The sequence below is a fragment of the Nyctereutes procyonoides genome, unplaced genomic scaffold (assembly GCF_905146905.1).
Source record: "Nyctereutes procyonoides isolate TBG_1078 unplaced genomic scaffold, NYPRO_anot_genome, whole genome shotgun sequence".
In the NCBI taxonomy this organism is placed as follows: domain Eukaryota; kingdom Metazoa; phylum Chordata; class Mammalia; order Carnivora; family Canidae; genus Nyctereutes; species Nyctereutes procyonoides.
In genome coordinates, this window is record NW_026575146.1 from 1,241,557 (window position 1) to 1,266,978 (window position 25,422).

Genomic DNA, 25,422 nt, shown 5'->3' on the forward strand with positions numbered 1-25,422 from the left:
AATGAATAAAGAATTTACTAACCTGATTGAGGGTTGACTTCCCCCACACACACACTGGCACTTCCAAAGTAGACAAGAAAAGAAGTGAAACTTTTGCCTCACAGCTAATGTCAACACAGTCTTTCTCTGGAAATGAAGAAGAAAAGTGTGCAGAACAAACTGAACCCACTCCATTCTTTATATGGTAAGTAAACCAGCTTCACAATAGAGAGAGCATAAGAAATGAGGGAAATAAAATCTTGCCTTTTTCTGGCATGGAGGCAAGGATAGAATAAGAAGGGTGAAGGGAGGAAGCCGAAGGGTTCGTAAGAGGCAGGACGACAGCATAGGCCAGAGTCAAGAGCACAGATTCTGTGGCCGGGCCAGCAGGACTCCTGTACCAGCTCCACCTTTACCAAAGGGCTGTGTAATTGTGGGTGAGTCATTCAACCTCTCTGTGCCTCACACTTCTTAGATGTGAATGATAACAGTAGGTCTTCCTTATAGGTTGTTGCATTAAACCTCATCTAATTATAGACTAGTATTATTATATGTGTTAGATAAATTGGGGGGAGCTAAGGGAAATTTTCTTTCTTTCTTTCTTTCTTTCTTTCTTTCTTTCTTTCTTTCTTTCCTTTCTTTTCTTCTTTTCTTCTTTCTTTCAGAGCAATAGAGAGAGAAATCTCCTGTACATGAATGGAGAGGAGGGGCAGAGAGAGAGGGAGAGAGAGAATCCCAAGCAGGTTCTGCACTCAGTGTGGAACCTGACCCCAGTCAATACCATAACCCTGAGATAGTGACCTGAGTTGAAATCAAGAGTTGGATGCTCAACCAACTGAGCCACCCAGGCACCCTGGAAGAGGCATTTCTGTCTTGCTTCCTACATGGGACTCTAGAAGGAGTGTCTTAGGCTGATTTAACTAGACAATTTTTACCTAGGTAATTTTAACTAGGTGGAACCATGTTGTAAGGCAGACAGAGAGGCTACTTTTTAACTTTCCTGGGTGACCTTGATACTTGATTGATACAAAAAGGACCCAGAAGTAACTTAAGAACTTAACCGGAAGTCTGGCCTGAGTGCTTCCCTGTGGCCAGGTCTCTATGCCAAGGATGTGGGGTTTGTAGCCATAGCTCAGAGGACTCTAGCTTACCAGTTAAAACAGAGGTGAGTCCAAAAGAGGCCAGATCATGAATTATAGCAGCTGCAGGCTTCATCTGGGAACACCAACAGGACAAGCGTTGGCACCACTGGAATCAAAAGAAGTAGAGGTACCATGACCTTTAGTAGTATCTGAAGGACAGCCTGTAAGCCTCCCTGCCCCCAACCCCTTGCCTCCCAAAGGAGAAGCAGGGGAGAGGGAAGCATCTGAGACTCCGGGTACTTCAACCCAAAGGAAAGCCTAAATATTTACTAAAGAGGCTGTTTAATTTACAGAGTTTTTCTGCATTTACTCCAAATTAAACAAGTAATTTTGCCCACCAACACACTGGTGTGTATGTGGGGGAGTAGAAAGATATGCTGGTCTGCAAAGGCAAGCAGGTCAAATATAAACAAAACAAATAAGCTATGTTTTCTCTGCACAGCAGTGGGTAGTACCAGCTGATGACATTGATAACACAGGATGTGCAACATATTTGCCTTCTATTCCTCTCCTTCCCAATATCTTCATTGAATAATGAATGATCTAATTAGTGCCTGTGCATAAAGGCCCGATTCTGGGAGAAGAGGTCTGCATCACACTTCAAGTCTCCTTGCCAGTGGTCCCAATGGCTGAGGCAGCTGATGTCCCCAGGGCTCTGCTGGTCAGCGCAGAGAGTGGAATTTCTACAGTTCTGCTTAGCAGTCTGGGAGTAGGAAGGAAAGGGCCAGGTTCTCAGAGGAAGAGGAAGCAAAACACAGAAAAGGAACAATAATTTAAAAACAAAAACAAAAAAAAGAGAGCTTAAGGGGCACCAGGGTAGCTCAGTTGGTTAAGTACTGGACCCTTGATTTAGGCTCAGGTCATGATCTCAGAGTCATGTTGGGCTTCATGCTCAGCGAGGAGTCTGCTGGAGATTCTCTCCCTCTGCCCCTTACCCCTGCCCATGCACTCATTAAAAAAAGAGAGAGTGTTTGGAAAAAGAAAGAACTAAGAGAAACCTGAAAAGAGAGAGAAAGGAAACATATGGAGATTCCTCAAAAAATTAAAAATAGAAGTACCATATATGATCCAATAATTAAAACAAACACTAATTTGAAAAGGATATATGTACCCTATGTTCATTGCAGTGTTATTTACAACAGCCAAGATAGGGAAGGAACCTAAGTGTCCATCAAGAGAGGAATATAGATGGAATGAGCACTGGGTGTTATACTATATGTTGGCAAACTGAATTTAAATAAAATATTTATAAAAAATAAAGAAATAGACATACACATATTATATATATAAAGGAATATTATACAGCCATAAAAAATAATGAGATCATGCCATTTGAGACAACATAGATAGACCTAGGGGATATTATGCTAAATGAAATAAGTCAGGCTGAGAAAGACAAATACCATATGATTCCACTCATAAGTAGAATCTTAAAAAAGGAATAAACAAAAAGCAGAATCAAACCTATAAATACAGAGAAGGAGCTGATGACTGCCAGAGAGGACGGGGTGGGGGGGATGGGCAAAATGGGTGAAGAAGAGCAGGCTACAGGCTTCCAGTTATGGAATGAGTAAGTCCCTGGAATAAGAAGCACAACATAAGGAATATAGTCAACAATATTGTAATAGCAATGGAACAAGACAGATGGCAGCCACACTTGTGGTGAAAATAGAATAACGTATGAACTTGTCAAATCACTACATCATACACCTGAAACTAAGATAACACTATGTCAACTCTACTCAGAAAAATAAGTGAAAAATGAAAGAGAGAGAGAGAACCCAAGAACATGGAGCTAACAAAAACAAAACAAAACAAAACAAAAAAACAGAAAGGTAGCAAGGAAAAAAAAAAGAATGCCTGAAATTTGGAATAAAAAAAGTAACTACAAAGCCAAGAAAGTCAGACAAAAGAACAGGGAGTGGAAAGAAGGCAGGGAGGAGGAGAGAGATGGAGGCATGAAAATGAAATGCTGGAGACACAGTGCAAGGAAGGAGCCCGGTACTGTCCGGGGGCTGAGGGTCCTGGGCACCAGGGAGGGGGAAAGGATGTGAGTATGGGCAGGAGATCTGCCTGAAGACAGATGGGAGGATAGACGCGAGGACAGAGGACCCAGCAGCTTGGGTGGGCTGCTAAGGAAGGGAGCCAGCCCTCTCTACAGCCCGGTCTGGGGGAGCACCTTTCTTTTCTGAGGATAGAGCCAAAATAGCAAGGTCACCTGCTGCTGGGATGTCCCTTCACAGTCAGCAGCCTGACCTAGCCATCAACCCTTCAGATGGTGCACGCAGCTTGTGACGCCACCGCCCTGGTATTTCAGTTCTCCTTTCTGTTTACTGAAATGGGAAGCCTGATGCTGAGCAGCAGGCTGGGACGTGGCCATGCCACTCTGACTTCCCTGGCCTGTTGGCTTCATGGGATCCTTCCTCCTCCATAAACAGTTACATATATATGCTAGCTTTGTTGGTATAAAAGCACATACATTTGATATATTTTATAATACATAAAACATTTGTTTAAAGCATATGTAAAAGGCATATCTATGAAATATATATAAAATAAAATACAATTCATTTATATTTATATATGTAAACATTTCCTTTAAGTTTGGTTGGTGTTGTTGTTTTCTCTTTCAAATAGTAGAAGACATTAAAACATTTTTATGGGCCTTGACAAGTATTGTAGGGCCCTGGGTGCTTGCCTATTGCACTGATAGATAAGTTAGCCCTGGGAACTTAGAGAAATGGGATAATAAGCACTAAAAATACACAAAGAGATTAGATGAAATATTTATATGATGAGCCAGGGTAAGTGCATTAGTAAAGTAGCAATAGAATGTGGTGATCATGAAAATGCCATGATTACAGAGAGATAGGTCTGTCAGGTGCTAGTATTTATGGGTTGGTGCTCACTATATGCTGACTTTTCTAAGCCCCATAATACAAGAAAGAGGGCCTAGGAGTGCCTGGGTGGCTCAGTCAGTTAAGCTCCTGACTCTTGATTTCCACTCATGTCATGATCTCAGGGTCTTGAGATTGAGCCTGGCATTGGGCTCCACACTGGGACTAGAGCTTGTTTAAGCTTTTCTCTCTCTTCCTCTGCTCCTCCTACCTCCTTCTTGCATGATTTCTCTTTCTTCTTCTCTGTAAAATAAAAAAATAAAAATAAATAAATAAATAAATAAATAAATCATTTTTTAAAAGAGCCTAAATAACTTGCCCAAATAGACTATGGCCCATGTTTTCAACCATCATGCTAAATGCAGAGCTGCCCTGATATCATTACTGCTTTATTTTATTCAGTCAAAATGTAGTTCTTCAGCCCCTACTTTCTGCCAGGCACTAAACTGAGCCCAGCAGTTGCAATGCCAAGGAAACAGACCCAGTCCTATCCCCTATATGGCTTACTCTTCAATGGAGAATAGATGGAAAATAAAGACATTGAACAAATAACCAAACAAATAAGTACAGAATCCTATGAAAGCATATGGTAGGGGACCTTGGTCTATTCTGGGGGCTGGAGATGGGGAATTAGAATTCAAACTGAGGTCTCAAGGATGAGTAAGTTAATTAGGTTAACCAGACAGTGGGAGCAAAGGTGTTCTAGGCAGAGACCATCAGCATAAGTAATGTGTCCAGGATAAAAAACCAGCCTTCAAGAAGCTTCTAAGAACTGTTTCCCTTAAAAGCCAGAGTCCTGTGTGAAGAGATAAATTATCCACAGAGATAAGCAATGATTTAGGGCTGCTATGAGACAGACGTGTGAAGCATTTCAGTAAGGGGAGGGAAAGCACTGAGGGGAGGGAGTCTTCTAAGCAACAATCTATAGATAAGACCTGTAAAAAAGACTAGAAAAGCCTCGAGCAATTTTCATAGGAGGCAGGCAGAGCATCTTACCTATTTTAGAGCACTGAGGGCTATTTACCAGAGTAGCTGAAGACATTAAAGATGTCAGGTCAGTCCTGCAGATAGAATTGAGGAAAAAATTGCTATAATGTTCTCATAAGTTGACCGGAGCCTCGGGGCACCTGGTTGGCTTAGTCAGTAGAGCATGACACTCTTGATCTCTAGGTTGGGAGTTCAACCTCCATGTTGGGTGGAGAAATTAGTTTAAAAAAAAATCTTAAAAAAAAAAAAAAGATGATCAGAGCCCCATGTGAGGCTACAATAGGTAAGACCTATAGAGTTATCAAAAATTATAACATGACACAGTGGTCAAAATAGAGAAGCAGGGGGGTGCCTGGGTGGCTCAGTTGGTTAAGAGTCTATCTTCAGCTCAGGTCATGGTCCCGGGGTCCTGGGATTGAGCCCCACATGGGCTCCCTGCTCAATAAGGGGCCTGCTTCTTCCTCTGCCTCTCCCTCTCCCCATCTTTACTTGTTCTCTCTCTCTCTCAAATAAATAATTTTTAAAAAATAGAGAAGCAAGTGTGTGCACTGGTGAGGTGATGGCTGGCTCATCTGAAGAGATGCCCTGTCCAACAGACTGGCATCTTGCAGACACCCCTTTCTCATGTTAGTCTCTGTAGACTCTCTTATCGAGGAATAAAGATGGTGACATGCGTACTACACATGACTGCAATTCCTTGAAGTCTCTAGATAGGGGCTACATCTCAGTTTCTTACAACACATTCTCTTCATTCATGGATATTTGACACTGAGAACTAATCAAAAAGAACTTCATTCATTCTGCGAAGATGAGTACACTCATTATTATCTGACCACAAAACTGCTTAAATATTCATTCTAAAAGAAAAAGACTCCCTCAAATGTGTATATAAGATTTGTCTCTATATTTTATATTTTCCCAATTTCACAGAAAATTTAAAATTTAAACTGTATAGTTATTCATCAACAAGGAAAATGGGATTATAAAAATGAGCCATTTTTCATTTCAGTTTTTCAGAAACTACAGTGAAATCTTGCTAAAATTTTTAAAGCTTTCTTTATAGATTTACTTACTTATTTTAGAAGGAGAGAGTGGGGAGGGAGGGGCAGAGGGAGAGCAAGAATCTCAAGCACACTCCCTGCTGAGCACAGAGCCTAGCCTGAGGCCCCATCCCACCACCCTGAGATCATGACCTGAGCTGAAATCAAGAGTCAGGGGCTCAACCAACTGAGCCAACCAGGCACCCTGAAATCTTGGTTAATTTTGAAGGCAAGATCTATATCTATCTCAGCTACTGAGCAACATAACAAATAAGGAAATTTCAGAACTGCCTTATTTTTGTAAAATATTGAAACATGATCTTACATGTATGGATTCATCCTCAGAATCACAGGATAGATATTTTCATTTACTCTTTTTTTTTCTTAATTGCAAGGTTGGATCCTATCTTTATTTAAAATTTTTTTAAAAGATTTTATTTATTTATTTGAGAGAGAGAGCAACAGAGACCACAAATAGTGAGGAGGGGCAGAGGGGGAGAGAGAGAAGTAGACTCCCTGCTGATCAGGAAACCCAATGCAGGCTCAATCCCAGGACCTTGAGATCATGGCCTGAGCAGAAGGTACTTAACTGACTGAGCCATCCAGGTGCTCCTATTTAAAATGTTGTAACATAAAATGTTAAACCCTGTTCTTCGTGTTTTATTTTTATTACAAATAATGTTCTGACTCAAGCATCTACTTTTTGGCAGAGAGCCTAATATCTCTCCCTATCTGCATGAGCTGCTGTAGGTGCTCATGATATTAAAAAAAAAAAAAAAAAAAGTGAGTCCCAACTTCCACATCCCTGTGGGGAGAATACTGGTGTTGGGCCATTCACAACTGCCCTGCTTCTCACTGCTCCGGGAGAGAAGGCTGTGAATTTTATTGCAAACTGCCCTACCGAATTGAACAAACAATCCTAGTCTGTGCTGTGGACATTTAGGGCTGGCCCCCTGGATTCTTCAAGGGAGGATGCTCTCCCAGTCTTTCCTTCCCACTCATGGTCCTTTCCCTGATTGCCCAGGATAACTATGCATGGGTTCTCATGATGGTGAGCTCTCCATGGCTAGAAAACTGAATTCACATGGATGGCGATCTCTTGCTTGCCCAGGATCCTGGTATGTGGTTCTCAAAGCGGTAACTCTTTGTAGTCAGCTCCTTCACTTCACACACTTCTGTAGGCAAAATAATACCCTCCCCAAGGATGTCCACTTCTAATCCTTAGAACCTATGATAAATATGTAGTAAATTATGTGGCAAAGGGGAATTAAGATTGCAGGTGGAATTAAGGTTGCTAATATGGTGATCTTGAAGTAAGAAGATTAGTTTGGATTATTTGAGTAAGCCCAAATGCAGCCACAAAGGTCCTTAAATGGAGAAGAGAGATAGATGCAGGAGAGTCAGAGCCAGAAGGATGGCATCATGAAGAAGATTTGACTGACCATTGCTAACTTTAAATACGGAAGAGCATCAGGAGCCAAAGAATGCTTACAGCTTCTAGAAGCTAAAAAGGCAAAGAAATGGATTTTTTTCTGAGAGCTTCCATAAGGAACACAGCTCTGCCAATACTTCAATTTTAGTTCACTGAGACCCATTTGGATTTCTGACTTTCAGAAATGTAAGATAATACATATATGTTGTTTTCAACTACTAAGTTTGTGGTAAATTGTTACAGCAGCAATGAGGAACTAATGTACACTTGTGACTCCCGCCCTCAAAACCCCCAGGGTACTGGTACCTGGATTTTCAAGGGGCTACTTACTCTCCATGGTCACTTCTTTTGGCTTGCACCCCAGATAGCATAGGGGTCCATATCTAGCTTTTCTTTTCTTTTTAAAGATTTTATCTATTTATTCATGAGAGACAGAGACAGAGACAGAAACACAGGCAGAAGGAAAAGAAGGCTCCAAGCAGGGAACCCAACTTGGGACTCAATCCCGGGTCTCCAGGATCACGCCCTCGGCTGAAGGCAGCGATAAACCGCTGAGCCACCCGGGCTGCCCCATATCTAGCTTTTCAAAGTGAGACCTCCCCTTGGTTAGCAATTGGCACACTTGAGTGGCTGTCTCTCTGAGTGCCTAGACTGTGAGTCCTTTCCATTTACACACATAAGTGGCCGCCTTCAGAATTTCAGGGCACTGCTGATGATTGGTTCTGGAGTCTAAACCCTTGTGGACTCACAACATCTGCTCCCCTTTCCCTCACAGGGAGTAAGAATCAATGCCGAGAGTAGTACACTTTTCCTTGTAAACCCTCAAAAGGCAAAGGATCTAAGTCACCCTCACTAACCACTAGTATTGGAGTTCTTCACTAATGTCCTAAGTAAAACTATCCTTGATGCTTCCAGGGGACCTCACAGGGACCTACCTTCTAGAAAGGTAGATATGGCCCATCGAAAGGTACAGAAAGTCTACTGTTAGTTTCGTCGTTTCTTTACCTTTCAAGGGGCCACATCTACCTCTAGAAGTGGGAGTAGAGCTAAGGTTTTTTTTTTTTTAAGCAGATATAAAAGAGTCCATACAGAATGTTCATTTACATAAAATTCTAGAAAATGTCAAATAATCCATAATGATAAAAAGGCAGTCAGTAGTCGCCTGGGGCTATGGGCAAAAAGAGAGATGGACCACAAAGAAGGAGGAGAAATCTTTTGGGAGTGATAGAAATTGTCAGCATCTTGATTGTGGCAATTTGACCAGTGTGTCCATCTGTCAAAATTCATCAAATTATATATGTAAATTGATACAATGTATTGTATATAAATTAAACTTCAACAAAGTTGATCTTTACAAAGGGAGGAGGAATATTACCCAAAGGAAAATCAAGAGACTGGTTTCTTTTGTTTTTTTAATCATCCACAAGAGAGAAAATAGTTGAGGAAGACTTTTTTTTCTGCCCTTGAACTGAATGTATGGTGCTGTAGGTGTGCTTTCTGCATCCTGTGACAATATATCCCTTAAAAAAAAGAAGGATAATTCCTAAAATAGTTATTAATTTCTATATCAAATCAAGAGCCGACTTTATATTTAAGAGTGAAATTCTCAGAGGAAGACCTAGACATGGCCAACAAGCACATGAGAAAATGCTCCGCATCACTGGCCATCAGGGAAATACAAATCAAAACCACAATGAGATACCACCTCACACCAGTGAGAATGGGGAAAATTAACAAGGCAGGAAACAAATGTTGGAGAGGATGCGGAGAAAGGGGAACCTTCTTGCACTGTTGGTGGGAATGTGAACTGGTGCAGCCACTCTGGAAAACTGTGTGGAGGTTCCTCAGAGTTAAAAATAGACCTGCCCTACGACCCAGCAATTGCACTGTTGGGGATTTACCCCAAAGATACAGATGCAGTGAAATGCTGGGACACCTGCGCCCCAATGCTAATAGCAGCAATGTCCACAATAGCCAAACTGTGGAAGGAGCCTTGGTGTCCTTCGAAAGATGAATGGATAAAGAAGATGTGGTTTATGTATACAATGGAATATTACTCAGCCATTAGAAACGACAAATATCCACTATTTGCTTCGACGTGGAGGGACCTGGAGGGTGTTGTGCTGAATGAAATAAGTCAATCAAAAAAGGACAAACATTATATGGTCTCGCTCATTTGGGGAATATAAAAATTAGTGAAAGGGAAAGGAGAGAAAATATCAGTGAGGGTGACAAAACATGAGAGACACCTAACTCTGGGAAATGAACAAGGAGTAGTGGAAGGGGAAGTGAGTGGGGGGTTGGGGTGACTGGGTGATGGGCACTGAGGGAGGCCCTTGGCGGGATGAGCACTGGGTGTTATGCTATATGTTGACAAATTGAACTCCAATACAAATTTTTTAAAAATTAAAAAAAAGAGTGAAATTCTAGGGGCATTCCCTTTAGAATAAAGAAAAAAACTGTGATATTTATTATCAACAAATTTGCTGAAAATTCTACCTAAAAAGTAAAAGTAGTGTATCAAGCCTAAATGAGAGATATAAGATTAGCAAGGGAAAATACTCTCCTTCCTCCCTTCCTCTTTACCTCACTCCATCTCTCCCTCCTTCAGGTGGATGATGATATTATTATGGACCCAAAACAATCAAGAGAGGATAAACTGAAAACTCTTAGAGCTAAAAAGAGTTCAATAAGATACCAGGTCACAAAGATATAAAAATCAATAGCTTTCCTGTGTAAGCAACAACTAGCTTGGAAAAAAAAAATCCATTAACAATAGCAACCAAAAATGTAAAATAGAAACTAAAAGGTAAACAATGACCTGAGAGAATATGTTTTCTACAAATATGAAAGAAATTGTACTCTTCTTAATCCATAAAGTGCTCCTACAAATCAATAAGGCTAAAATGCGCACAGAGAAACAGAGAAAGGGCAAGAGCAGCCGTTTCACAAACAGGAAACACAAAAGGCCAATAAAGAGATCACATAGGTTTTCAAAATCACCAGACTTTCAAGATGTTAATTATAACAACAGAAACTCACCATTTTCTTTCTTGCCATTTTAGAAAATGTTTTCAAAAATTGTATGGCCAATGCGGGCAAAGTAGGAGCGCTCTCAAATACTGCAAGCAAATGTACAAATTGATGCGATCTTGTGAGCCATACTATAAATTGGATACAATATTTCTGGAAAGCAATTTACTTTTCATTTTGTTTCTGAATTGTTTTACATTATAGTTCTTAAGTTTTGCAAAATCAAACCTATTTATTTTGTCTTTGTGATTTCTTCCATTACTTTCATTTCTATCTCATTTTTTCTTTGATCTTTTTATGGTTTGTGCTTTTTAGCATTTAACTCATTAATTCGTCTTTTTAAAGTATATCTTTGTTAGTGGATATGTCAAAGGAAGATTTAGGAAATAGTTTCCAAATATGCTGGAAAACTTTCAAACACTATTTATTGGTTAATTCCCATGGATTTGTGATGGTGCCTTTATGATAGACTAAGACTTAGATATATTTGGGACTTGTTAGGATTCCATATTATGTCCATGAGCTTAGCCATCTCATTGGGGCCAATGGGTAACGTGATGTGTGGTTAGAGCATGAGTTCTGGAGCTAGACTATATAAAAGCATTGGGACTTGGGGACCTTTTACTTGACCTTTCTGTGCCTTTGTTCTCATCCTTAAAATAGGGCTACGAAGTCCTTGTTTTTGTGAGGCTTACATGTGTCATACATCTAAAGTTCATCGGGTGATGCATGATATATTGTACATATTAAATAAGTCTTAACAGTGATTAATATGCCAGCACCACATTGTTTTAATTATTATAGCTTTGTCTTATTTTTAAAATATTGAATAAAACTAATTTTTCTATTTCTATTTCTTTTTTTTAAAAGCCAATTTTACCATTTATTTTCAAGCCCAAACTCTTGGAGTGACCCCAATTCGCTGCTTTCCCTCATCTTCCACTTTCAACCCATCTGTACTTGCAGACCCAAGACACACACATACACAAAATCCAAAATGATGTCATTCAGATCTCACTCTCCTGCATAAGGTCTTTTCTTTTTAAAGGTGTTATTTATTTATTCATGAGAGACACAGAGAGAGAGAGGCAGAGACAAAGGCAGAGGGAGAAGCAGGCTCCCCACAAGGAACCCAGTGAGGCACTCCATCCCAGGACTCTAGGATCACAACCTGAGCCAAAAGCAGACCCTCCACCACTGAGCCCACCCAGGCGTCCCTGGGTATAAGGATTTACATTCCACTTGGGTTAGTAGAGGCTGTGGACCCCTCCTCCCCCACTCACTTCTCTCTGTATCATCTTTACCCCACCCCCACACACACACTTGCTTTACTTCCCAACCCCTCTGGCTGCCTTTCCACAGCTCATCCTTTCTGCAGACTTTTCCCATCTGCCAGTCCCTCTGCTAATGGTAGGCTCTGTTCCCTCGGGACCTGTAATACCTCATCTTTTAGATCTGTACACAGGCCGCATCTTCAAAAAGGCCTCCCTTGGCCAGCCTAGCTATTGGACCCTCTTGTCCAGCTATTTCTTATTAGATCTCCCTCTCTATATCCTTTAAACGCTGATACGCATGAGAAATGACTATTTTCTTTTTTCCATGTCTCTCTGCACCCATTTCTCTTGAACTCCCTGGAGTCTCCCTCTATCTCCTCACTCCAACATACCCAGCCTACAGAATAAATCTGTGGTGGGATGCTATTCTGAGAGAGAATGGAGCAGAAGATATTTCAAGAAGTTTTACTGTCTTTGTGTGTGTGTGTGTGTGTGTGTGTGTTTGTGTGTGTGTGCAGGGTCATCTCGTCAAAGAATTAATGGTAATTTTTTTATTCCTCCCCCTTCTGAAAGTTCAATTTGTTTGGGAGTTATTTGCTTAAAAACAAACAAACCTGAAATTGCCAAATCCAAAAGACAGCCCCTATACCAACGTCTGTGTTTTGTTGTTTGGGTCTCCCCCACCCGCCATCTCCAGACAGCTGCAGATGAATCAAGAAGAGACAAAAGATAATTTTGTCTCCCTTCCAGAAGAGTAGACCTTTGTTTCCTGGGAGCCATATAATAGCATTTTGACATCTCTTGTTTTTATATGTGAGTACAAGGCCTTCAAACAAAGGAAGCTTCTAAGCACAGAACAACTCTAAGCAGGTCTGTCTGCTGAAAAATTTTGGCCATTCAAGGAAATTTGGCCAGACTGCCCTGAAACCAGAGATGCAAGCCCCCACAGACCCCGCAATTTAGACATATGGCTCCTAGCTGCTTCTGACCACAGTCACATAGCCCTTATTTACTGTTAAAGAAAACTCTAAAATTGCCTCAGGGTATAACATTGCCTCCCGAAAAGTCTGTGGGATGCTGTTCTGCCTGAGATAACAAACACAATGTGCCATGTGTGCAAGAAAATAATAATAATTTGCAGCATAATAATAGTCACAAGATGTAGAACTTTTGCTTTTGTGCTCTAGAGATGACATCGCTAATGCCGTCTACCTGGACTGTCCTGCATCCCCAGGCCCCTAAAGGCAGAACGACCAGACCCCTGACGCAGAACCACCACCTCACTACAGTCACACCAAATCCACACAGAGGGTCACCAGAAGGCACAAGATGGTCAGAAAGGAACTATTATAGCTGATCATTGATTTGCCTAATCAGTCAGCATGATCCAAGACCCTGAGGCCCTTATCCTGACTTTCCACCCTTTAAAGTGCTCTCCTTGCAAGCCATGGGGCACCTGGGACTTGAGCATTAGCTCCCATTCTTCTGGGTGGCATCACACCAGTAAACAGCCTGTCTTTCTCCACTGTAAAAGCTCAGTGTCAATTTTTATTGGCTTGCTGCACATCAGGTGGCCAAGCCGTCATTTGGTATGGTCACAAATTTGGAGACCACAAAGGGAACTTGTCCCTAGTGGGGACTTCCACTTGTGATTAGTAGGCCCCCAATCCAGGATGGAATGCTAAGATCCAGCCTTGGGGCTCTGAGGACCAAATTACTCTGGAGCCAGGGTTGAAGCATTCAGTTAATCATGCATCTAGGACCCATGGAGCTTTGGGTCTTCACTTTCAGTAGGAGAAACAAGGCACCAGGCTTCTTTTGACCTGGGAAGCCTTCTCCTGGTAAGTAACCCTGCTGTGTGATGACTGACACCAGGAGGAACTTTGCCTTCTACTTTTTGCTATAAACTTCTTTGGGGTTTATATGGTTTAGGGGGAACTTCCCCTCCTGGGCATATAAGGGAATAGCCTTTTCAGGGGTTATTCTGGTGTCTGGTTCTGTTTTATCACTGTCTGTATTGTTAACAATGGGATGAAATAACCTATGTTCAATCTTTTATACTTTTGTATGAGAAAAGGATGACTCAGAAAAAATTGTAAATTGTACTCCAACAGCATGATGACAATAAAATGTCCGTGTTACTCATCCCAAAAAGAAAGGGGACAAAAAGGTGGAACTTGGAAATTGGGCCTTTAACGTCCTCTTCACAAGTATTAGTAAAACAAAGACTGGATTTTGTTTGCATCTTGTTTGTATGTGTGTGCCTGTATATGTTATAAATGTGAGATATTTCTCTACCTCCAGATGGTATTACTAAAATTAACCTGTAAAAGAGCTCTATTGAAGTGGTTTAAATTCAAGAATTTATGAGAATTGCGGGACACCTGGGTGGCTCAGCGGTTGAGCATCTGCCTTTGGCTCAGGGCGTGATCCTGGTCCAGGGATCGAGTCCTGCCTCAGGCTCCCTGTGAGGAGCCTGCTTCTCTCTCTGCCTGTGTCTCTGCCTCTCTCTCTGTTTCTCTCATGAATAAATAAAATCTTTAAAAAGAAAAAGAATTTATGAGAATTGGACATTCTAAAGGTCAGAAAGATAAAAGCTAGTCCAAATGTTTTTCAAGTTCACATAAGCTGAAGAAATACTTGATACTAAAGCTAATTCAAGATTGTTGGTTTAATTAAAGTAGATATGTCTTTAAAGTTACCAGCATAAAAATTAAAAAAATTTTTTTTATTCATGATAGTCATACAGAGAGCGAGAGAGTGAGAGAGGCAGAGACACAGGCAGAGGGAGAAGCAGGCTCCATGCACCGGGAGCCTGACGTGGGATTCGATCCCAGGTCTCCAGGATCGCGCCCTGGGTCAAAGGCAGGCGCCAAACCGCTGTGCCACCCAGAGATCCCCAAAAATTAAAATTTTTATTCTGCTTGGGTTTACTTAAGTCAAAGAAGTTAATTTGATCCTGTTACAAAATGTTATGTAGCTATATACAAGCATTTTATATATATATAGATATATAAAATTTAAGAGAATGACCAATCTTACAAAGCTTCTATGGATAATCTAAGCATAGTTGTCAAGAGTAAGTAAATTAAATAGACATGAATGAGAAAAAAAAGAGGGTTTTTAGATAAACTTTTAAATAACTTCCAAAATCTTTGATAACCTAAAACTTTAAAGCTTTTCTTTTTTAAAAACGATTTTTTATTTATTTATTCATGAGAGACACAGAGAGAGAGAGAGAGGCAGAGACACGGGCAGAGGGAGAAGCAGGTTCCCCACAAGGAGCCAGATGTGGGACTCAATCCCAGGACCCCAGGATCAGGATCTGAGCCAAAGGTAGACATTCAACTGCTGAACCACCCAGCCATCCCTAACTTTTCTAGGTTAAATGATAAATTGGGTTAAATTGGATATCTAGATCATTTCCAAATAAGACAAAATTAATTACTAAACATAGGTTTATCTACTTTTGGCTTCCCGTTACAGGGAAATTAAAGATATTTGGGTCTATTAGTAAACATATTTCATGATTCATTAAACAATTATACTCTAAAAGAACATATGTTTCTGGAAATTATAAGTATGTTCATAGATTTGCCAACCTAAAGAATTCTGATGTAATAGTTCACAATTGCTCCCTAGTTAGTTTTTGTTGGAGACAGGTTTCTAAGAGTTAAAATTCTGGTAAAGTAATTGAGACTACTGGAAATGATAAGAGAGGCATCTCTTTATGCAGGGAAAATTAGAAATGTGTTTTTGGTAAGAAAAGTTGAAGAATGGGAATACATTTTTGTTGAAGGAAAAGAGTAATTTTGTCATAGAATGAAGCTTATTATTTAAGGAGGGAAAGCTCAGAGTGCCTGAGTGGCTCAGTTGATTGGGTGTCTGACTCTTGATCAGCTTGGGTCACAAACTCGGAGTTGTGGGATCAAGCCCTGCATCAGGCTCTGCACTCAGTGTGGACTCTGCTTGGTGTCCTCTCTCTTTCTCCCCCTCTGCCTCTCCCACCACTTGTGTTGTCTCTCTCTCCCTCTCTCAAAATAAATGTCTTAAAAACATATTTAAAAATTAAAAACCAAGAGGGAAAACTCAGGACAAAATTTAAATGTAAAAATAAAGTTGTAGAAAATTTGTGAAAAGGAATTTTATGATTGGTCAGAACTGAGTAAGATTGAACTGAATGAGTTTTAATGTCAAAAGTACACTGATATAAAACTGGAATTTATTTTTTCTTTCTGTTAAAATGACAAAGTTTTCTTAGATTATTGATCTATTCTTAATAAGAAATTATCAACAAAGTTTTTCTTTATTGGTCCAGAAAAACAAAGGGTCTATGTTTTGTCTTTATTAGGTCTTGGATTACTTAAGAAAGCTGAGTCTTCTCAATGTTAAAAGAGCTTAATTTTGCTAATTATGTAATCTTCCATATTTGCCCTTGGAATCTCTTGTTGCCACATTGGTTATATAAATAACTATTGGGCAGCCATGGTGGCCCAGCGGTTTAGCGCTGCCTTCTACCCAGGGCATGATCCTGGAGACCCAGGATCAAGTCCCACGTCAGGCTTCCTGCATGGAGCCTGCTTCTCCCTCTGCCTGTCTCTCTCTCTCTCTCTCTCTGTGTGTGTGTGTGTGTGTCTAATAAATAAATAAAAAATCTTTAAAAATAACTATTATATTTTGTAATGATCTGTAATCCTATTTAGGCATGTGCTTTAAAACCTTCTGATTCAAAAAAAAAAAAAAGATTTAAAAAAATGTTTAAGTAACCTCTGCACCCAATGTGGGGCTCTAATTCACAACCCCGTGGTCAAGAGTCACATGCTCTACCAACTGAGCCAGCTAGGTGCTCCAAAATTTTATAAACTTCCCCAAATTCAAATTCTAAATGAAGTCTTTTTGACTAATTGGGCTAATTTATTTGGTATGTTAAATTCCCTGGAGAACATTGTCAAACAAGTGATGATAAACTTAGTTATATTATATGGGTGAATACTGTAACTCCTAGAAGTTATTTGAAATTCCTAAAGTTTTAATATGTCCTAATATAATATCACCATTTTTAATTCTGATTATTAAAATGTTATGTGTCATGGAAATAACCAGATTTTCTTTTAAGTTGTGTTATAATGGATTCTCATCAGATCTTTAACCATGGCCCTTCTTGAGTCTTGTTACTTACAGTCATTTTTTACTCTGAGGATCTTGCAAATATGTTTTGGCTTCAAAGAGATTCATTGAAAGGACTTCTGACAAATACACATTTCTATACTTATAAAGACCATAAAACTAAACTGAATAAGAATTCATGGAACTAAAAAAAAAAATAAAAAATAAAAAATAAAATAAAAAGAATTCATGGAACTAATGGGAAAACTGCATTCAAACAGAATAAGAATTAATGACATGGGATTAAATGAATTGAGAAATATAATCATAGTTTTTATGACTTGTTTAAAACATTGCTAGCTGTGCAACATTTGCTCTTCCAGATTTAAGGAAACCTTTTCTCTTAAGCTATGCATGACTCAGTAAAATATTCCTTTGTAAACAAGTATGAAACATTTATCTTTCCCTTGTTTGAACCCTCCTTTAATTCAGAAACTCTGAGTATTCTTTCTGTCATGGCAATCATAGTTATTTGCATAAATTCAATAAAAATCTGTTTCTCCTTGTAACAGGACACCATTAGAAACATTGGTTCTATTACCAAGGCTCTGACCGTATACCAGGGAAAAACCTAGCATGTCTGACTTCCTGTTTCTTCTATTTCCCTTGCTGCTATGACCTATAGGTTAGGAAACTCTGCTTAGCCTTGCACTTAGGGCTGTTAACCATAAAAGCAATCTTGTTTACAGCCAAGACTTGCAAAAACTGCTCTTTATCTGACACCTACCTCACCCAAGGAGATAAGGAAATAGCCAGAGCCGTCATCATCCCAATCCCTCAAGACTGAAGAATGATCATAACTCAGGGGGAATCAAAACAGTGTCCTTTGAGTTAATGAGTTTGAAACTAGCAGAAAGTTTAAAGCTTGTTTTTCAGAGAATTGTTTCCCCCTAATGAGTTATTGTGTCTTTTCAGACCAGACAAACGAATCCACTGGCTGTCTCTGTAGAAACCTAGACTCAAGGTCAACTGGTATGGTCCAGGCTAGGAAAAGCAAAATTTATTGTTTGCCTATAACTGGGCTGGACCCTGAATTCTTCTGGTGTCCTTGAATATCTTGACTATCACTCTCCAAACTAAGGTTTCCAATTTTCTCCCATTCTTTGACTTGAACTAAACCTGCCCTATTCCCCGAAGCCCTGCAGACTTACGCTAGGTGAATTGAGGTGAACTTGAGGGAAATTGCCCTAACACCTCATGTCGATACAATCTTCCAGTCTGTTGCTGAATGGGCTATTCAGAAAGATCACGAGAGACATTCAAAGTGCAGACCAGGACAGTCTGTCAGATTGCCACTGTCTGACCTCAATCCATCTCACATCCAAGGAATCTTCTTGCTTTAGACACTGGATTTCTAATTTGCTCCAAACATAAACCTGTATTTTTCTTTTGCTTCCATAGAAATATTTCTTATTAACTAATCTGACTGCTTGTATAATAGAGCCTGACTTTGAGAGCCCACCTACAGGATTGCCTCCTGAAATAAGACACCTGTTTAGCCGAACTGACTACCCTCAAGACTACAGCTGGCTGCCGAGATACAGAACAGACTCCTACCTAATGTCCAGCACAGAGCAGTGAAACCTTCTGGCTCTGAGGGAAGAATGCATCGTGTCTAAATGTGGTGTCTCTCTTGATCGGAGGCGGGCCCCCAAATACGGTGTGACAATAGGGTGGAAGCTGGTGGTGCAGGAGGTGAAGGAATTCAGCTGAGGCAGAGCAAAGTTGGTAGATGTTACTGCAGCAGGGCAGTAGAGGAGAGGCCTCTGTAAGGAGGCAGCGGGTGGGGGATGTTTTTAAAGAGGGAAGGTGAGGTATGGTGACGTATGGAATTCTCACTTTTGGGGTAACAGTGCCTGGTTGTAAGTAGCACAATGGTCAGTTAGGGGCTGTAGATATTTTGAGGCAGGTCATCTGATGAGCCTGTCAATATTCAGCCAGAGGGTCTCCATGGGCCTTTTGCCTTGATGAGTTTTCATCGCCAAGGCCTATTGTCTAAAAGCAGCCTCTACACAGTATGGATCTGTAATGTTTTCTTGGTCAAAATGAAGATTTCCCAACATTCTAACCAACCCTGGGCTTATCCATGTCTTAACAGTGGGAAAATAGGAGGGATCTACTTATTAGAGAATTTAGTTATTCCTTTCTCTGTTCACAGTTCCACGGAAACCAGTCACTGAACTAACCCTCTTCAACTTTTCTTTTTTAATCAAACAAAGAGAGAATCATCACCAGATAGGGGTTAATTGCAGCAGATATTTATTTATTTATTTATTTATTTATTTATTTATTTATTTATTTATTTATTTATTTTGTTTTATTTTATTTTATTTTATTTTATTTTATTTTTATTTGAGAGAGAGCATGACGGGGGGAAAGGGGGGAGCAGAGGGAGGAGACTCTGCACTCAGCACATGAGGCTTGATCTCACAACCCTGAGATCATGACCTGAGCCAAAATTAAGAGACCCTAAACCAGCTGAGCCACGCCAGTGCCCCATGAGGACAAATTTTGATATTCATTTAGGAGAACATTTTTGCCCTGGTGGGGAATAAGGGCTCATGAATACATGATCAAGAATCTTTCTATCACCTTGGTAATGTTAGCCAATGAAACTGCTCAAGCAAAACCAGCTCCACAAAAATCATTAGACTTCTCGGCCCAGGTGATTCTGGTCTAGAGAATGGCCTTGAATTCTATTTTGGCAGAACAAGGATGGGTATGTAAGGTAATTAACTCCTCCTGCTGCATTTGCCTTCATTCATCAGCTGAGGTGTAAACCCACCTAGGCGAGATGAACAAATAAGCCACTTGCCTGCAACAGATTCCCGCTGGAACCCTAGGAGCAAAATGGAATTGGTTTCCAGTCGGCTTTCCTGGATTCCTCAAGGCATTGGATCAGTACTCTGAGAATTAACCAAAATGGGATTATCTATTTTGGCTGTTCTCTTTGTGATTTCTCTACTCATAAAACTTGGCATGAGATGCTACCCAAAGGCTGCAAAAGCAGAAACTGATTTCATGGTTGTCCAAGGTACTGAGGTAAAGGCTAGGCACCAAAGAGCACTTCTAGTTAGAGGAGCAACATTTTCATTCCTGTGACCCCAACCTTTGCCCCTATACAACAGGGAGGAGCTGAAGTGGTCCTCCTTCCTATCCCTGAAGATGGAGGAGTGGTCAAAGGCAAGGGGACCTGTAAGCAGGGGTGCAAGTCCCCACAGACCCCACAGTTTAGGCTCCTAGCTGCTTCTGACCACATCACATAGTCTTTAGTTTCTGTTTTGTTTTCTCCAAGAAACCCTTTAAAATTGCCTCAGGAAATAACATAACATTGCCTCCCAAAACATCTGGGATGCCTGAGATACCAAATGCAACATGCCATGTTTTCAAGAAAGTAATAATAATAATTTGCAGTGTAGTAATTATCATGAGATGTAGAATTTTTGCCTCTGGACACTGCAGAGATGACATCGCTAATGCCATCTGCCCAGAATGTCCTGCAGCTCCAGGCCCCTAAATGCAGAACGACCAGACCTCTGAAGCAGAACCATCCTCACTACAGTCACACAAATCCAGACCGAGGGTCACCAGAAGGGACAAGATGATAAGAAAGGAACTATTATAGCTGAGCATTGATTATGCCTGATGAATCAGCATGATCCAAGACCCTGAGGCCCTTATCCTGACTTTTCACACTTTAAAACCCTCATCTTGCAAGCAGTCAGTTGAGGCAGTTGGGACTTGAGCATTAGCTCCCATTGTTCTGGTTGACATCACGCCAATAAACAGCCTGTCCTTCTCCACTGTAAAAGCTCAGCGTCAATTTTTATTGGCTTGCTGCACATCAGGTGGCCAAGCTGTCATTTGGTTTGGTTAAATCCCCTTAAAGGGAAGGAAAGGGGAGACAACATGGTGGGGATTTTTTTTTCCCTTTCTTTTTTCCTGAGGTATAATTTAATCACAAGAAATGTCCCTCTTTTGTGGCATGTTACTCTATGACTTTTGACAAATACAGCTGTACAATCACTGTTATAATCCAGACATAGAATAGTTCCATTAGCCAAAAAGTCATCCCCTCTCCCTCTGCCCAGCCACTGGCTCTTGCTGCTCTCTTTCCTGTCCCTATAGTTTTGCCTTTTCCAGAACAACATTGAAGTGGAATAATTCTCCAAGAAGTCATTGGAGTCGGGCCTCTTTTACTTAAGTATTATATGGATCTACTTATTTGGGTTGTTTTCAGTTTTTGGAGATTATGAATGAAACTGTTATAAACACTTGCTTTCAGTTTTGTATGAACATGAGTTTTCATTTCCCTTGGGTAAATACTTACGAGTGGGGTTGTTGAGTCACAGTAAGTGTACATTTCACCCTCTAAGAAACTGCCACACTAGTTTCCAAAGCAGCTGTGGCATTTTGTATTTCTACCAACAAACTGAGTTTAGTGTTTTGAGGGTTGAATCGAGGAGGACCCAATCTCCAGGTGTGTTGGACACCTCTAACCCCAACTGGGAATGGGGTTGAGACTTTTGATATCTGAGTGGTGGGTACTGTAGCACCCCTCTAACAGTCTCTGGGGAGTCAGGACATGGAAGGGATAACTTCTGTATTGACTGAGTGTCATGTGCATACCATGCTGATGTCTGGAAGTCTAGGTGAAGGACACTATAGCAGACCTTAGCTACCACAGGACAGTCCCTTCCTATCTCTTCTTAAAGCCAAAAGTACTAAAATTCTCGTTTGATTCTAGGAGAAGGAAGGAATCCTAGAAAGTATCTTTGGGGCCACCTTTGCAGGTGGGGCTGAGCTGCATATGAATGTAGAAATAAAGAAATATGAGGCATATCCCACTTGTCATACAGCATTGTATTGAGTTCCCAGTACCTGTTTATGCCAGTGGTTACACTCAGCACTTGTACATTATTTCAAATCCTGAAAAAACAACTCAACAAATTAAGTATCTATATTAGTAAGGTATCAAATTTGGGTATCAAAATTGAAGTAAAAGATAATAATTCTGATCATGTTGCAACACTGCTTAAATGCTTTGATGACCTTCTTTGTTTAATGTCCCACCATTTCCTCACCCTCTTCCAGGGCCCAGCCAGACTCCTGTCCCCCTACTTCTGTCTTCAGTTGCTGAGCCTGGGTGCCTGAATGTGGTATTCCCTCTGCCATGCTTTCCCTGCCTCTTTCTCTATTTCACCTCCACTGTGTTTTTTAGAACCTCCTTCTTGTGTTCTCTCCCTTGACGTCTTTCCTGACTCATACAAGAGGGTCAAGAATTGCCTCCTTTGTTTCATTACTGTAGTCTGTACACCTTTGTCTCCTTAGCTGTTAGTCTGAGATTGGAGAAATTTCTTTACCTCCGTGCCTAGCACAGAGTCTAAGAGCACAGAGAGATGGTAGTTTGGGCTCAAAGCTATGAACCAGCTTTGGGCTCTCTCATAAAACAATTTCATCTTCACTTTTAAAACAAATACAAATAAAAATTCTCATAGAGCCATCAAATCTCAGATCAGAAGAAACCCTACAGGTCCTGAATACTAGTTTCCTTTTTTTTTTTTCCTCTCTTTTTTAGTGCAACCTTCAATGCAGGTCTGCATTCACATATTATGGTCCTTTATCTTCATTTTTTGTTGCTGTTGTTACCAAGCTCTGTTTATTACCTGGATTCCTTGCTTTTCTGTTATTTCATTTTGATTGTGTATCATCCATTCTGATCTATGACACTTCTTTTTCCAATTATTACTTTGATTCCCCTTTCTTTACTCATAACGATTTTATCTGCCTATATTAAGGAAATAATACTGTCTGTGAAAGACATTCATTTCTGATGCAATGTATCTGGGAAGGATATTTTCTAAGAAAAATTTAATCATATTGTGTGCATTTTTATATAGAAAGTCTCATAAATTGAAATTTGTATATACGTGAAGGGCAGGGGCAGACAGCATAATAAAATTACAATTATAAAAGCAATCTGGGGCACCTGCATGGCTCAGCAGGTTGAGCTTCTGACTCTTGATTTTGGCTCAAGTTGTGATCTCGGGGTCATGAGACTGAGCCCCAAGTCAGTTCTGAGCTGGGTGGGGAGTTTGCTTGAAATTATTTCCCTCTCCTTCTGCCCCTCCCCCATTCACATGTGCTTGTTCTCTCTTTAGAATAAATAAACAAGTCTTAAAAAAAAAAAGATACTGAGTTACAAAGGGATTGGTATTGACTTCAAGAAATGTCTTCAGGGAGGGGCAGCTGGGTGGCTCAGTCGGTGGCGCATCCAACTCAGGTCAGGATCTCAGAGTGATGAGGTCCAGCTGAGTCAGGCTCCATGCTCCTCCCTCCCAATGCTCTTCTCTCTTAAACAAACAAACAAACAAACAAACAGAAAAAAAGAAAGAAATGCCTTTAATCTGAGCAGCACAACTCTTGGGTACCACTCATAAAAACTACCATGCTATGAAATATCAATGATTTGCAAAATATCCTTCAGCTCCCTAGCATGTTTAATTTAGAAGATAGCAGTACCTTTCACTATGTATTAAATGAATGAAAAGACCTCCTTCCAGTAGCACCTGGTTGGCTCGGTTCGTTTTGTTAAACATCTGACTCTTCTTGACCTCAGCTCAGGTTTCCATCTCAGTCAGGTTCTTGAGTTCAAGCCCTGCATTGGGCTCCACAATGTGGAGCCTACTTTAAAAAAAAAAAAAACAAAAACAAAAACAAAAAAACCTCCTTTGTAAGTTAACTAAAATAGACAGTTGTGCCTTTAGGAGAGCTTCACCTGGCCCAGTGAGGGAGGAGGAAGACGCGAGCCTTGAAGTACATGCATTCCATACCACCTCCATGTACTCCTCTTGAAAGCTGGGTGTTCTAAGCTCTAATGGGCAGATCAAAGTAGTTGATAAATTTTCTTTGTGTCTTTTATAATCTTATACAAATCATGATTTTAAAGAAAATGGTAAAACAGATTATATTTTTAGTGTGTTAAATCATGTTACAACATTCTATATAATTAAAAGTAATTCCTTTTACATATTCAGTTTTTAAAAATATTTTATTTATTTATTAATGAGAGACACACACAGAGAGGGAGGCAGAGACACAGGCAGAGTGAGAAGCAGGCTCCCTGCAAGGAGCAGGATGCAGGACTCAACCTTGGGATCCCGAGATCATGCCCTGAGCCAAAGGCAGATCCTCAACTGCTCAACTGCTGAGCTACCCAGGCATCCCACATCTTCAGATTTTATCTCTATCCTTTTAGAAATGATATTTAGTGAAAATAGCCAAACATACTAATAGCACTTAGAAGTATTTTGCTTTGAAATATGGAACTGTCTCTCTTTTTATCAAATAGCTTACATTTATTAAGTGCTGGGCAAAATACTGTCTTAAGTGCCAAGGGAATATTGCTAGGAAAACAGAAATCTTATGGCAGGAGTGAGACAGGATTAAAAAAAAACATAAATAAACAAAACCCAAAATAAATATGATGTCTGTTTTATGATTGCACATAATGGTATTTGAAAAATGAGTCCTACTCCACTTCTTGTTCACCTTTCCAGGCTCAAAACCTAGGCTCCTCATAGACTTCCTATTCCGCAACTATATGTTACAGTGTCCTGAGAGTGTCTTCCTCAAGCATCTATCTCCTTGTAGGTGTCCTCTCCTGGGGTGCCTTTGCATCTCAGAAAACACTTCCTCTGGGAAGCCTTCCCGGATCCTTCACACCAGGCAGGTTAGGTGCTTGCTCCTTTGGGTTTCCAAGCACCTTCCACTTATATCTCAATTTTGTCACTTGCCACAAATTGCCTGGTAATTATTTGTTAATGTCTGTCTCCCCAGATAGATTTCATTCATTGATTCCATTTATTCATTCAACACACAGCATCTGGGAGAACAAGGACCAGTCTTGGCACTTCCTGACCTGAGGTAGCTCACAGGGAGTAAGGGAGACAGATTAGTGCCCCGACACCTACAATCCTGTGTGAAAAGCAACATAACAGAGATACCCATGGGGCATCCTGACACTATCCACAAGGGGCACTTGCCTGACCTGGAGGTTGGGAGGTTTTGGGAAAGATTCACAGATGGGGGAACACTTGATGTGAGGCTTGAAGAAAGAATGATGGTTGGCCAGTTGGGGAAGGTAGGGAATGGTACTGTAGGCAGAGGAAACGGGTGTGAGGGGTGTGCCGTGAGAAGATGACCAGGGAGCCATAAATAGATGAGCAACCCCAGAGCAGGTACGTGTAATGGCAAGGAAAGAGTGCGGGGCATGGTAGAGAAGCGCTAATACGCCATGCTGAGGAGTATGCACTTGAATGTGTGTCATGGATGCTCCTTTGGAAGGGACGTTAAGGGAGGAACGGCAAAATCAATGGGTGTTTGGGAAAGATCATTCTAGGAATGAGAGAAGGGTGGAGCGGAAGGAGGTGAGCCTGGGGCAGAAGCCCTCCCTTGAGGAGGAAACAGAAG

General features: G+C 40.6%; 1 long non-coding RNA gene across 1 annotated transcript; it reads right to left on the reverse strand.

Moving 5' to 3' along the window:
• Positions 1-4,039: 4,039 nt before the first annotated feature.
• On the reverse strand, positions 4,040-23,248 carry LOC129500290 (uncharacterized). Its single transcript, XR_008662533.1, has 3 exons — positions 23,146-23,248; positions 5,015-5,079; positions 4,040-4,261 (listed from the first exon to the last, which is right to left on the reverse strand). It is a non-coding gene; the product is annotated as an uncharacterized LOC129500290 (long non-coding RNA).
• Positions 23,249-25,422: the final 2,174 nt, after the last annotated feature.